At 46.1% G+C, this 13,011-nt stretch overlaps 1 pseudogene; it reads right to left on the bottom strand.

The window, feature by feature from the left end:
- Positions 1-767: 767 nt before the first annotated feature.
- Positions 768-12,923, bottom strand: LOC130070413 (uncharacterized; annotated as a pseudogene).
- Between the last annotated feature and the right edge of the window lie 88 nt (positions 12,924-13,011).

The raw sequence follows: 13,011 nt of genomic DNA, 5'->3' as shown, positions 1-13,011 counted from the left end.
ACGCAGTATGTAACACCTTTCAATCGTAAAGGTCTCCAGCAGTTGCCCACACCACCACCTCCTGATAGAGAGCATGTCCACCTGAAAGTAAAGTTATGCTTTAAATGTCTTCATAGCCTGATACAAATCCATGTTACAGTACTGTTTACTCATTGATGGGAACTATGGCAGTGTACATTTTTACAGATGTAGCCATCTCCTCCAGTGAGTACAGTACCTGCAGACAAAGTTAAGTGTATGGCCTATTGGTGCATGTTAACTGTAGCCTCCAGATTGGACTAAATTATTAAAAGCCTTATATTTCACACTACAAATCTGATTGAGATTTGAACGAACTCACCTCAATGAAATCATATGGCTTTTGGAGGGTAGAATACATTGCATACTGAAATGAACATACAAATGTGTTAGTTGTTCTGCAAACTAGTAATCAGTTATCACTTCTGAAAATATTGCATCTCACCATCAGCATAAACACCCCACAGCTGTTGCTCTGATGCTGGGGAGATGCTCCCTGTGATGGTAAAAGGGGTGTGTGATTTATTATCAATGATTCTTTTATATGATGCTGCCTACTGATATCTACACTCATTTTGTAGCTTTAATCATACAAAAAGTGTGACACAATTTTGCAGCAACTAGGGTCCATCTGCGTCACTTTATCAAATCATAATAAATTTTTTTTTTTTAAAATAAAAAAAAAGGCCTGCCTATGTACACTACTCTACTAAATGCAGTGAATCGTGCTACAGCCACAAATTTTATCACATCAGCCAAGTAAAATGACTTCCATGGTCCATTGGACACAGCATGTGCCAGGTTACTGAAAAGGTTTGGAAGATGTGTTAGTTGCAATTCATGTCTTTCAAATGTAACATTGAACCCCGTTTAGGAATTGCTGAATCTCTACCATGACTTAATACCCACCTTGAGCCCTAAGAGCATAGTTTAAAAATGGAACTACACCTTCCCATGCTAAAAAGTGACCTGGGAGTAGCAGCAATTCCTAGTGGGGACTTGGAACATATGAACAGGAACAATAAATGCAGAACGAAACAAAAAGGAAGTATAGTCCAAAACAGAACTACCATACTTCCAAAAAACATAAAACATGATCATACTGTATCTAAGTTCTTGGGTTCTCAAAGCAGTATTTGGGAGGTCTAAAAAAACAAATTCTAAAGTAAAGATGCAGATGAGGTTTCTAGTGAACCAATGAATAACCACTTTAAGGGTGTAAACATGGAAATTGCTTTGAATAGAAAAATAGTTACTGCTGCAAGACCCAGAGTTAGAAATGAACATAAGGAACCAGTAGTCAGCTTTCTATGAAAAACCTGAAGATTTCTAGGTAGCGGCCATCTCCAAAGCCACTGGGGTGTCTTGAATCAAAATATTGCATAATCCTCAGTCTTGGTTTGAGAACCTGTTAGAATTTTATTTCATGGAATGGCAAGATAAGGGTTGGTTAAAGACCCAAATCTTACTTCAAACAAAATTACAGTTATAGTAAATAGTAGGGCTGTGTATTGGCAAGAATCTGGCGATATGATACGTATTACGATACAATATATTGCAATATATTTCGATACTGTGCATAAGGCGATATATATATATTGGGATTTTTTTAAAAGTAGGACTATCATTTTAGAAAAAGTAATATTTAAAAAAAAGAAATGTGCATAAAAGTCAAACAAGTTTACTTTAAGTAAACAATTCGGTACACAGAAAATCAAACTGCCAGTTTGGGATTGTGTTTCACAGGTTCTTAGTGAGCAAATTTCCATTGTTTGCATTTGCACCATATAACGGAAACCTTCGTTTTTAACCACACTGAGCGGGTGCATGTCTTTACAAATGAAATAAACAACAGAGTGGGTTATTTTGGTTGCACGAGTTGAAGTCGTTGGTAATTTGTGCGTTTGAACTTGAGCAGGGGTGAGTTGTGAGTAGGGATGGGAATTGATAAGATTTTATCAATATCATTGCCACTGACGATTCTACTTATCGATCCGATTCTTTAACGATTCTCTTATTGATTCCTGATAGCACTGTGTGGAAAAAAGTAGTCATATGCTTTTTCGGGAAAAAACCCCAAGTGGTTTTATTTTTTTTAAAGCTTACACTTGAGTAAGAAAACTGTACTTTATGTAATTTATGTACTAAATGAAACCTTATTGTAAAGGTTTATTGATTAGTTATACTCCGATTCAGACGTCTCGTGAGTTCAGTGTTGAAAGATCAGTTGTTTTAACCATTCATTAAAACAAATTGGTTCATGGGAGTCATTAGTTCGCGAATTGGACGTGTCATTATCGGACGTGTGCGCGTTTGTGTGATTATCCCGGCGGTTGGGACATCCCACAAGATTTGTGTCATCACAAAACATTTTATCACTGGATAGTTTTTTTTCCGTTTATTTAAAGTGTGGTTCCCTTTCGAAGGGAACTCAACAATACGTCATCGACGTTATGGGGAACGCCTCAGGCGTGACAGATGTCTGAAATCAAGTATCAACTCACAGCAATCATGTTGACCGGCGACAGCCCGTGCATCATCAGCTCGAATGATGAGCGCGCAACCTGGATGTATAAAAAGGGCGCCTTGAAACCGTGACAACATCTTTTCGTCTTCAGGGACTGTTTGTCTGTTTTGAGTAATCAACAATGAAGCGTGCAGAGAAAAGGAAAAATACTTTCCGCAAGTGTGCCGACCCGTGTCCCAGATATTTGACACCGGAGCATTCACACGATCTGTGCGTTTTTCTGCTTGAGAAAAAAAAGAGCACGCGCGGGGAGTTCTCGAGGGAGCTTCCTGCGCAAACTGTGAGCGTTTTTCTCTGAAAACGTTCCGTTCTCGTCTGTCCCACTTCTCGAGTGAAGTGGGCGCGGCATCTGAACCCCGCGGTTTCGGTCCCGCTCGGGCTGAGGCTCAGCGGCGCTTGAGCTTGTGGGGCTCTCAGATGGAGCTGGCAGATCAGCTGGAGAGGGGCGTTTACCTCGCGGATGATCTGCCAGCTGACGAGGATGAGTTACAGGTCGATGTAGAGGAGGTTCTTTCTCTTTCTGATGGATCTGTGACTAGTTCTCTTCGGGCCGGGCAGGAGTCGGCTACCGATGATATCAGTCTGGTTAGGACTGAACTATAAAAAAAAAAAAAACTCCGACCCTGCCATCCAAGCCGCTTAAGATTACATCAGGCGGCTATGGTGGCCACGGAGAGGCATCTGTAGCTCAACCAGGCTGACATCGGGAAGAGAGAAAAGAAGCCTTTCTCCTCGATTAGCCGGTTTCGCCTTCTGAGTTTTTCGGACCTTCCGTTGAGACGGTGGTCGAGAAGTTCAGGGAGGCGAGGGCGCGCTCTGCGGTGTTTAAGAGCTGCATGCCGCGGAGGTCCTCGGCCCAGCCCAGGCAGCCGGGAGGGCCTGGTCCGTCGTGGTCTGAGGATCACAGACAGACTCAAAAGGCCAGTGTCGCTTCCCGTGCACCCCCTCCTCCTAGCTGGGGGAGCAGTGCGCGCAGGAGGTATAACTCCCGCGGGAGGCAGGATCTCAGGGAGGTGATCCAGAGGAAACGTTCTTGGACTGAACGTTAGACATCACCTCCCTGGATCTTGTCTCCTGACCATTTTGAAACAGTAGAACTCAGGTTTCTGAGTTCCTGAGTCCTGGTGTGCTTCATTCTGCACGCTGCAGGTTTTTATGTTGAGTGAAAATGTTTTTTCTGCGCAAATAACATTTTTCTCTTCTTTTTCAGAACTCGTCTCCTGTGCAGAGCCGGGGACATGTTTGGCAAGCAAAGGTAATGTATTGTAAGGTGAGCTGAGCTCCCACATGTGGTCGCCAGGTAACAGGCCTCACCAGGCCTTCCAGGCTATGAGCTTCCATATGTCAGGTCACAGGCCTTATCCAGCCTTCCTGAATATGAGCTCCCACATACTGTGGTCGCCAGGTTACAGGCCTCACCGGCCTTCCTGGTTATGAGCTCCCACATACTGTGGTCGCCAGGTTACAGGCCTCACCGGCCTTCCTGGTTATGAGCTCCCACATACTGGGTTTCAGGTTATAGGCCTTACTAGGCCTTCCTGAATATGAGCTCCCACACGGTGGTCGCCAGGTTACAGGCCTCGCCAGGCCTTCCTGGTTATGAGCTCCCACATGCTGTGGTCGCCAGGTTACAGGCCTCATCCGGCCTTCCTGATATGAGCTCCCACATACTGTGGTCGCCAGGTTACAGGCCACACCCGGCCTTCCTGATAAGAGCTCCCACATACTGTGGTAGGCAGGTTACAGGCCTTACTAGGCCTTCCTGAATATGAGCTCCCACACACGGTGGTCGCCAGGTTACAGGCCTCGCCAGGCCTTCCTGGTTATGAGCTCCCACATGCTGTGGTCGCCAGGTTACAGGCCTCACCGGCCTTCCTGATATGAGCTCCCACATACTGTGCTCGCCAGGTTACAGGCCTCACCCAGCCTTCCTGGTTATGAGCTCCCACATGCTGTGGTCGCCAGGTTACAGGCCTCACCGGCCTTCCTGATATGAGCTCCCACATACTGTGCTCGCCAGGTTACAGGCCTCACCGGCCTTCCTGATATGAGCTCCCACATACTGTGGTCGCCAGGTTACAGGCCTCACCCGGCCTTCCTGGTTATGAGCTCCCACACACGGTGGTCGCCAGGTTACAGGCCTCGCCAGGCCTTCCTGGTTATGAGCTCCCATATGCTGTGGTCGCCAGGTTACAGGCCACACCCGGCCTTCCTGATAAGAGCTCCCACATACTGTGGTAGGCAGGTTACAGGCCTCACCGGCCTTCCTGGTTATGAGCTCCCAAACACTGGGTATCAGGTTATAGGCCTTACCAGCCTTCCTGATAAGAGCTCCCACATATTGTGGTAGCCAGGTTACAGGCCTCACCGGCCTTCCTGATATGAGCTCTCACTTTCTGTGCTCGCCAGGTTACAGGCCTCACCGGCCTTCCTGGTTATGAGCTCCCACACGCTGTGGTCCCCAGGTTACAGGCCTTGCCAGGCCTTCTTGGTTATGAGCTCCCACATACTGTGGTCATCAGGTTACAGGCCTTACTAGGCCTTCCTGAATATGAGCTCCCACATACTGTGGTCGCCAGGTTACAGGCCTCACCGGCCTTCCTGGTTATGAGCTCCCACATTCAGTGGTCACCAGGCTTCAGGCCTCCTCGGCCTTCCTGGTTATGAGTTGTCACATGTCAGGTTTCAGGCCTCACCAGGCCTTCCTGAATGTGAACTCCCACTCACTGTGGTCGCTTGGGTGTGGTTGTGAGCTGTCACCTGCCAGGTTGTAGGCCTCATTAGGCCTTCCTGAATGTGAGCTCCCACACATTTTGACCATCAGGTTACAGGCCTCATCTGGCCTTCCTGATTATGTTAAAACCATACTTATGGTAAGTCACACGACGATACGTCTTGTGTACTTTCTAAAATCCATTTTTATGGTAAGGGTCATGCGCTGTTTGCTTCGGTCCCTTCCTATGTGGTCCAGACCCAGGTCTTTCACCGCTGGTCCCACTCTAGATGCGTCCTGTAGTGAAAATTTGTTACGACAGATGCCCTTTCTGATCCAGGTCTTCCTGGATTCGGAATTACTAAGTACATGCACTTTTGTTTCATGTACTTTCTAAAATCCATTTTTATGGTAAGGGTCATGCGCTGTATGCTTCGGTCCCTTCCTATGTGGCCCAGACCCAGGTCTTTCACCACGGGTCCCACTCTAGATGCGTCCTGTCGTCAAAGTTTGCTACGACAGACGCCTTTTTCTGATCCAGGCCTTCCTGGATTCAGAATTACTAAGTACATGCACTTTTGTTTCATGTACTTTCTAAAATCCATATTTATGGCCTTTCTGAAAGTAGCCCCCACATGGTGTGGTTGTCAGGTTACAGGCCTTGTCAGGCCTTCCTGATATGAGCTCCCTCCTACTGTGGTTGTCAGGTTACAGGCCTCGCCGGCTTTCCTGGTTTTGAGCTCCCACATTCAGTGGTCACCAGGCTTCAGGCCTCCTCGGCCTTCCTGGTTATGAGTTGTCACATGTCAGGTTTCAGGCCTCACCAGGCCTTCCTGAATGTGAACTCCCACTCACTGTGGTCGCTAGGGTGTGGTTGTGAGCTTTCACATGTCAGGTTGCAGGCCTCATCAGGCCTTCCTGAATGTGATCTCCCACACATTTTGACTATCAGGTTACAGGCCTCATCTGGCCTTCCTGGTCATGTCAAAACCATACTTATGGTAAGTCACATGATGGAACATCTTGTGTACTTTCTAAAATCCATTTTTATGGTAAGGGTCATGCGCTGTACGCTTCAGTCCCTTTCTATGTGGCCCAGACCCAAGTCTTTAACCTCGGGTCCCACTCTAGATGCGTCCTGTCGTCAAAATATGCTACGACAGACGCCTTTCTGGCTAACTTCTTCATTCTGATCCAGGCCTTTTCTGGATTCAGAATAACTAAGTACATGCACTTTTGTTTCATGTACTTTTTTATGTAGACCCCACGTGGTGTGGTTGTCAGGTTGCAGGCCTTATCAGGCTTTCCTGGTTATGAGCTCCCATATTCTGGGTATCAGGTTATAGGCCTCACCGGCCTTCCTGATATGAGCTCCCACACACTGTGGTCGCCAGGTTACAGGCCTCACCCGGCCTTCCTGGTTATGAGCTCCCACATGCTGTGGTCGTCAGGTGTCAGGCCTCTCCGGCCTTCCTGATATGAGCTCCCACACACGGTGGTCGCCAGGTTACAGGCCTCGCCAGGCCTTCCTGGTTATGAGCTCCCACATACTGTGGTCGCCAGGTTACAGGCCTCACCCGGCCTTCCTGGTTATGAGCTCCCACATACTGTGGTCGCCAGGTTACAGGCCTCACCGGCCTTTCCTGATGTGAGCTCTCAGGTACTGGAGCTCCCCACATAGAGGGTAAAAAGAATCAGGTCTTTGGCCTCAGCAGACCTTCCTGGTTTTTGATCCCTCTCTTACAGTACTTCCTCAGTGTTCAGGAGGAGCACTGGGTAGACCCATGGATTGAGTGGACGACTTCTGTCTTTTCTTGAGGTTGAGTTACACTCTCCGGGTAATCCCATCTCTGTGATCCGGAACTGAATGATTTCTGCCAGCTTTGCAGGCCTTCAGTTTTGGATGCCTTTCCAAGGCAGTTTCCAGAGGCTCTGTCTTGGACAGACAGGCAATGGCCAGACTGTGCGTCTTAGTATAGATCACCAGGCCAGCCTGGTGGCATGTCAGGAGGCATGCTCTCCTGAATAGTGACTGGCTGGGAATCCCTTGAGTCCCCTAGCCACACTCCCTAGAAGGGACCCCTTCTATTAGGAAGTTGTGGTCCTAAGCCTTTGAGCTGGCCCGGATATACCTCCCATGAACTTGTTCTGGCAGTTTCTCGGTTCATTAGCTTGGGCTATGACCGGTAGGGAGTGCTGTCACTGACAGCCCAACGTGACCTAGGGTGAGTGGTTTTTTGTATTACTGGTTCTGACAGTTGTCACTGCCATTGGGCATGCACTCCCCTCAGTATGGCGGCGTGGGTATTTCGTTCCCCATAACGTCGATGACGTATTGTTGAGTTCCCTTCGAAAGGGAACGTCTCAGGTTACAACTGTAACCTATGTTCCCTGAGAACAGGGAACGAGACAATACGTCTCCCTGCCATACCTCGGGGCCTGCCTGCAACAGTCCCTTCAGACGATAGGATGTTGTCACGGTTTCAAGGCGCCCTTTTTATACATCCAGGTTGCGCGCTCATCATTCGAGCTGATGATGCACGGGCTGTCGCCGGTCAACATGATTGCTGTGAGTTGATACTTGATTTCAGACATCTGTCACGCCTGAGGCGTTCCCCATAACGTCGATGACGTATTGTCTCGTTCCCTGTTCTCAGGGAACATAGGTTACAGTTGTAACCTGAGACGTTTATGTCAGCTGAATGTGTGGAACGCTTTTCAGAGAAAATAAGGCAACGTATTTCAGCACAATTCACACCCAGCGGGTAATTCAGAAAAAAAAAAATCTCTGAATGCCCCACATGAAACTTAAGTCTTCCGACCTAACCATCGTGTCGATTTATTTTGATTAATATGTGCGAGGAAGAGAGAGCAAGACAGCACTTAGTTTTGAGACGGTATACTTTCGCCTGGCTCCGCAGAGAGAGTGCCCACGCGACCGGGCCTCCGTATGAGTACCGCATGAAATGTACCAACAAAGCATGAATGAGGATTCAATAATAACAGCAAAGTATTTCAGATAGAAAAAAAGCCAAGTCAGAGTGGGTTTACTCACACACAATGTCCAGTGCCCAGGCTGCCAGGCAGGGAGAAGCACCACGTCTTTGGATGCAAAGTCACACTGAGGAAAATGAAAAGAGTTCAAAGAGGAACTTGAACATGAGGTTAAAGCTGAGGTACAAGTTCTGTTACATTACTACTCACAATCATTTTAGCAATTGGAGAAGCCTCATATGGAGGAAGCCAGGTGACTACCACATAGGAATCCACAGCCACGGTTGCAATGCCCTTTATTTGAAAACAGATGCATAACACTTTGTGTAGGCAACAAAAGTATACAGTCAGGAAACATGAATACACAGATTATGTTAAATGTAATAAATGTAACTTACATGTGCATTTGCAGCCTTGACGATAATGTTGAAACAACAATTTGCAATCTAAAAAAAACTATAACTAATTAGTAAGACAATTAATAAGCTCACACCATAGGAAATACAGTTAAACACTTGTTTCAGATTTACCGTTGCTTCAACATCTCGTTCTAGGCCCAGAGTCCAAAAGTCAGACCTTGTGAGGATCGAGTTGTTGGCTTGAACAATTTCCTCCTTATGGTCACCCTTAATATCCAGTACATAGTCCAGCTATGGGGAAATATACAGAACATTATGAATGCATGCATATTTAAAATGTCTAATTCACAAAAACTAATCTCAAACTTACTAATTCACAGAGTCTTGTGTTTGGTTCTCGTTTCCAATCAGCAACTGTAAAGTTGGGATTAGTACGGTCAACAGCTGAGGAGAGCGACTGTAACCTTGAACCTAAATCAAAATAAAGAGATGAGACAAAAATGAGAGGAAATGTGTTATTGGATAAATATACACAATCACTAATACAATGCATACAATATAGAAGATTTCCTTACGTTTAGAGGGTGGTGAAAGATCTGGGTCTGAGCTAAACCCCATTTCTGCTGGCTGAGAGGAGGCGGCAACAACTGGATCTGGGCTAAGCTCTACTGGTTGAGAGTAGGCAGCAACAACTGGGTCGGGGCTAAGCCCTGTTGGCTGAGAGGCACAGAATTCTGCCTGACCATGCTCATTGAGACAGCTGAATTTCAGGAGTCACAAGCTTCTTTAATTCCTCCTTGATCTTCTTGTTCTTCCGCTGATTGTAATTGTGAATAACATTACGCATCATGAAAACATGAGCAGATGGCGAGAGCATGTTCATGTAACAGTTTTTTTTTTTTCATGGTTGAGAAGAGTTGTTCTGCAACCTGGCTGTTAATTCTCCCTGCCAGTTCAGGTACCATCTTTATCCTCCGGAGGATATCTTTCGGGTCTTTAGTGTTTCCCTCATGGAATGTGTCATAGAGACAATAGTGGTCTGCTGACCCAGTCAATGGATGTCCTCCCGGGTCCGGCACAGTTTTCCTAGTGTTAAGCCATGGTAAATTGACCATACCACCATTGGATGCGTACTGCAAGTTTTCATGGCTGGGGTCCAACAACCTACCCTCATGAGGCCTGAAAGGTATCGTCTCAGGCTCTCTAAGGTTAGCATGCACTGCCAGACCTCTTGCAAAGTCATATATGCATATGTTGGGCATGTGTTTCCAAGATAACAATAAATCAGTAAAGTCCCTAGGACTTTCTGCCCTAATGTTAAATTTCAGCGAGACAACCTGTCCACAGGGGCACATAACAACAGCCCAGCCACCTGAGGAGAACAAGTGTTCAAGGAAGTCAAACTAAATTACCAGCAGTAAACCCAATGAGAAAACTAAATTACCAGCAGTAAACCCAATGAGAAAAGATCCACATTGTTGGGACATTTTTTTTACTTACCAGATGCTCCCCAAACCTTTTGAAAGATTTTATCAAATTTGCTTCGGGTTTTCATTTCTTCTCTCAGCCTTAGAACTAATTCCATTTTGGAACCTTGGGAATCAATTCCGCACTCCCTGCAGAGCTTTCGGATGGCATGGACATGTAATAGATTACCAAAATAAAGGTGTACACTGTAAACACATTTATACTAGCTATATTGATTCTATAGAATAAACGAAACAAAAAAAAACACAAAGACCCGTTTACCTTCAAATTGGATACTTCATCCAATAGCCTGTCCTCTGTAACGTCAATCTCTGTCTGTTCTTTTGGGTGCCTTGTTGTGTGGACCTTTTCATGCCCTGTATTGAGCACCTTGTTGGATTTGCGGGTGTGAGGTCCAATCCACGGGGCCCAGTGGTGGTACGTAGGTTTAACGGCAAAAGGATTTTGTTTATCACCTGATAGAAAAATAGTTAACTTTAACTTTGTAATTCTTAAAGTGGAGTAAGAAAGACAGGAGAAAAAAGGTAACAAAGGAATTATATCTCTCTGGGAAACATTATAAACAAACAATATATTTAAAAAGTCACTTACTTGGAACAAAACCACGTCCAATCCTCTCTAAACATAGAGAGTCCCAGAACTCATCAATGTCCACCTCCCCATCAAATCCATCTGGTGGATCCTCTAGTTCACTGACTAAAATAAAATGAAAATATCAATATACTGTAGTTAGACCACCTGGAGGGGTTCACCATACAAATAAAACCTGTATTGTACCTGCCAAGCTGAAGACACAGCTCTTGTGGAGATCCATGACCACCACAGGAGGGTGATGTCCACAGCGGACACAGGAGAAGTTATAATCATGGTCTGTCAGTGCTTCAAAATGTAGGTATCCATGTATTAGGCTATTTTTGTTTGGGTACTGCTGTCCCGACGTCAGCTCCCATGTCTCGATGGCTCGACCCAGAGCTGCGTGAGTCTGGAATAAAACAATAATAAATTAGAAAATGTAATTCCATGCAAGTGTGCAACTGGGAAAGTTCCAATTATGTATTTAATGGCCTAATGTCATGACTGTCAGCTAAGAAGCCTCATCCTGCACCTGAGTTCTAATTGCTTAATTAATGGCCTACTGTGCATAAAGATATGGAATATCAGAGTTACGCATTTAACATGCAGTATGGTCACATCATATTCATAAATCACATAAATTTCACATATTGAATTTAACATTTGACCTGGAGGCAGTTCCGAAGATACAGGCAAAAATGGAGGGTTAGAATGACTTTGTCATTAAAGTTATGTAAGCCATCCTCCCATTCCTGGTATCGCACCATCATTCCACATCTACTGCATTTTTTCCCATAAGTTGTCACACCTGAAATGCATAAGTAGATCATTAGAGCATTTAGTGGTATATACAACTTGGAAAAGGAAGAATAACTGTCAACTTTAGTTTAAATGTGACACAGACCCTCGATGATTCCCTTGACAGTAATGATTTTTGCTGATTTGCTGATGATCAGGGGTTCACCAAGGGGAAGATCACCAGGACATTCAGGACAAACACACTCTTTGGGCATCAGATGTTTAGGCACGCCTGACTCACTTGTCAACCCATACACATTTGCAGGCAAGTCTGCAGGAAGCCTTTTCTTGTTGTGAATGTACCTAACAATTCTCCCCAAATCCTGATCTCGAGGGGGATACTGAATATCGCTTGAGGTGACAGTTTCCACCTCGTCTTCAGAGCCCTGACTATCTTGAGTATCCTCGCTCTCATCTCCCGTGAAGAGCTCCTTTCTTGTCTGGAAAAAGTGCCATTTCGCAATGGCCTTGTGGACACAGGCCTGTTTGGCTTTAACACAATGGCAATGCCACGTGTTATTTGCTGTGTCAAACATGACCATCACTCTGCCAAACTTGTTATAGTAAGACAGATTTGCCTCATAAATGGAAACATATTTTCTTGAGGAAGAGCTTCCCACCTCAACATCAACACTGAAGGTGATCCCTTCAGTGTTTGCCGCCGGTTTTTTTCAGAAGACATGCCCTCTTCCGCTCCTCGCTGAACCACCTGTTACTGACAATGTCCCTCAGAACATCCTCCCTTAGTTCTATCTGAGGGCTGAGGGGTGGTGGGCAGTATTGCAGGGACTGCAGATGGGCACAATCAAAGGATATAAACCCACTCCTATGCATCACCTCAGTGTTGCGCACACAGGCATCCAGCTCACAACGAATTTGATGGCTTGTCCCCCACGTCCGCTTCTGTACATGGATGGGTGCACTATTGCTGCTGAAGGACTTTACAACAGCAAATATTCCCCTTTCAATCTCTATTGGCTGACATGCCAGATGACGGTCGGCTGTAATGTCCTCCTTGACAGTTGAGTGGCGTCGTCTCATATGCTGCTTTAAATTTTTTTTATTTAGCACTAATTCACACTTTGTGCACTTAACCTTTCTGACCCTCGAACGTAGGCCAACTGTTTTTTTTGGTTGATGAAGGTCTACCATGGCCTCCACAGGGTGAAGCCGGGCTTCTACCATGGCCTCCATAGAATTCAGTGGGCCTTCTGCTGGCTGAGAGTGGGGTTGGCCTTCTGCTGGCTGAAGGTGGGGTTGGCTTTCTACTGGCTGAGGATGGGGTTGGCCTTCTGCTGGCTGAGGGTGGGGTTGGCCTTCTGCTGGCTGAGGGTGGGGTTGGCTTTCTGCTGGCTGAGGATGGGGTTGGCCTTCTGCTGGCTGAGGGTGGGGTTGGCTTTCTGCTGGCTGAGGATGGGGTTGGCTTTCTGCTGGCTGAGGGTGGGGTTGGCATTCTGCTGGCTGAGGGTGGGGTTGGCTTTCTGCTGGCTGAGGATGGGGTTGGCTTTCTGCTGGCTGAGGATGGGGTTGGCCTTTTGCTG

Source organism: Rhinichthys klamathensis, unplaced genomic scaffold (assembly GCF_029890125.1).
Source record: "Rhinichthys klamathensis goyatoka isolate OS25496 unplaced genomic scaffold, OSU_Roscu_1.1 h1tg000406l_1, whole genome shotgun sequence".
NCBI classification, from domain to species: Eukaryota; Metazoa; Chordata; class Actinopteri; order Cypriniformes; family Leuciscidae; genus Rhinichthys; species Rhinichthys klamathensis.
Note: the sequence above shows the minus strand (reverse complement) of the source record. Positions and strands in the feature narration are given on the sequence as shown.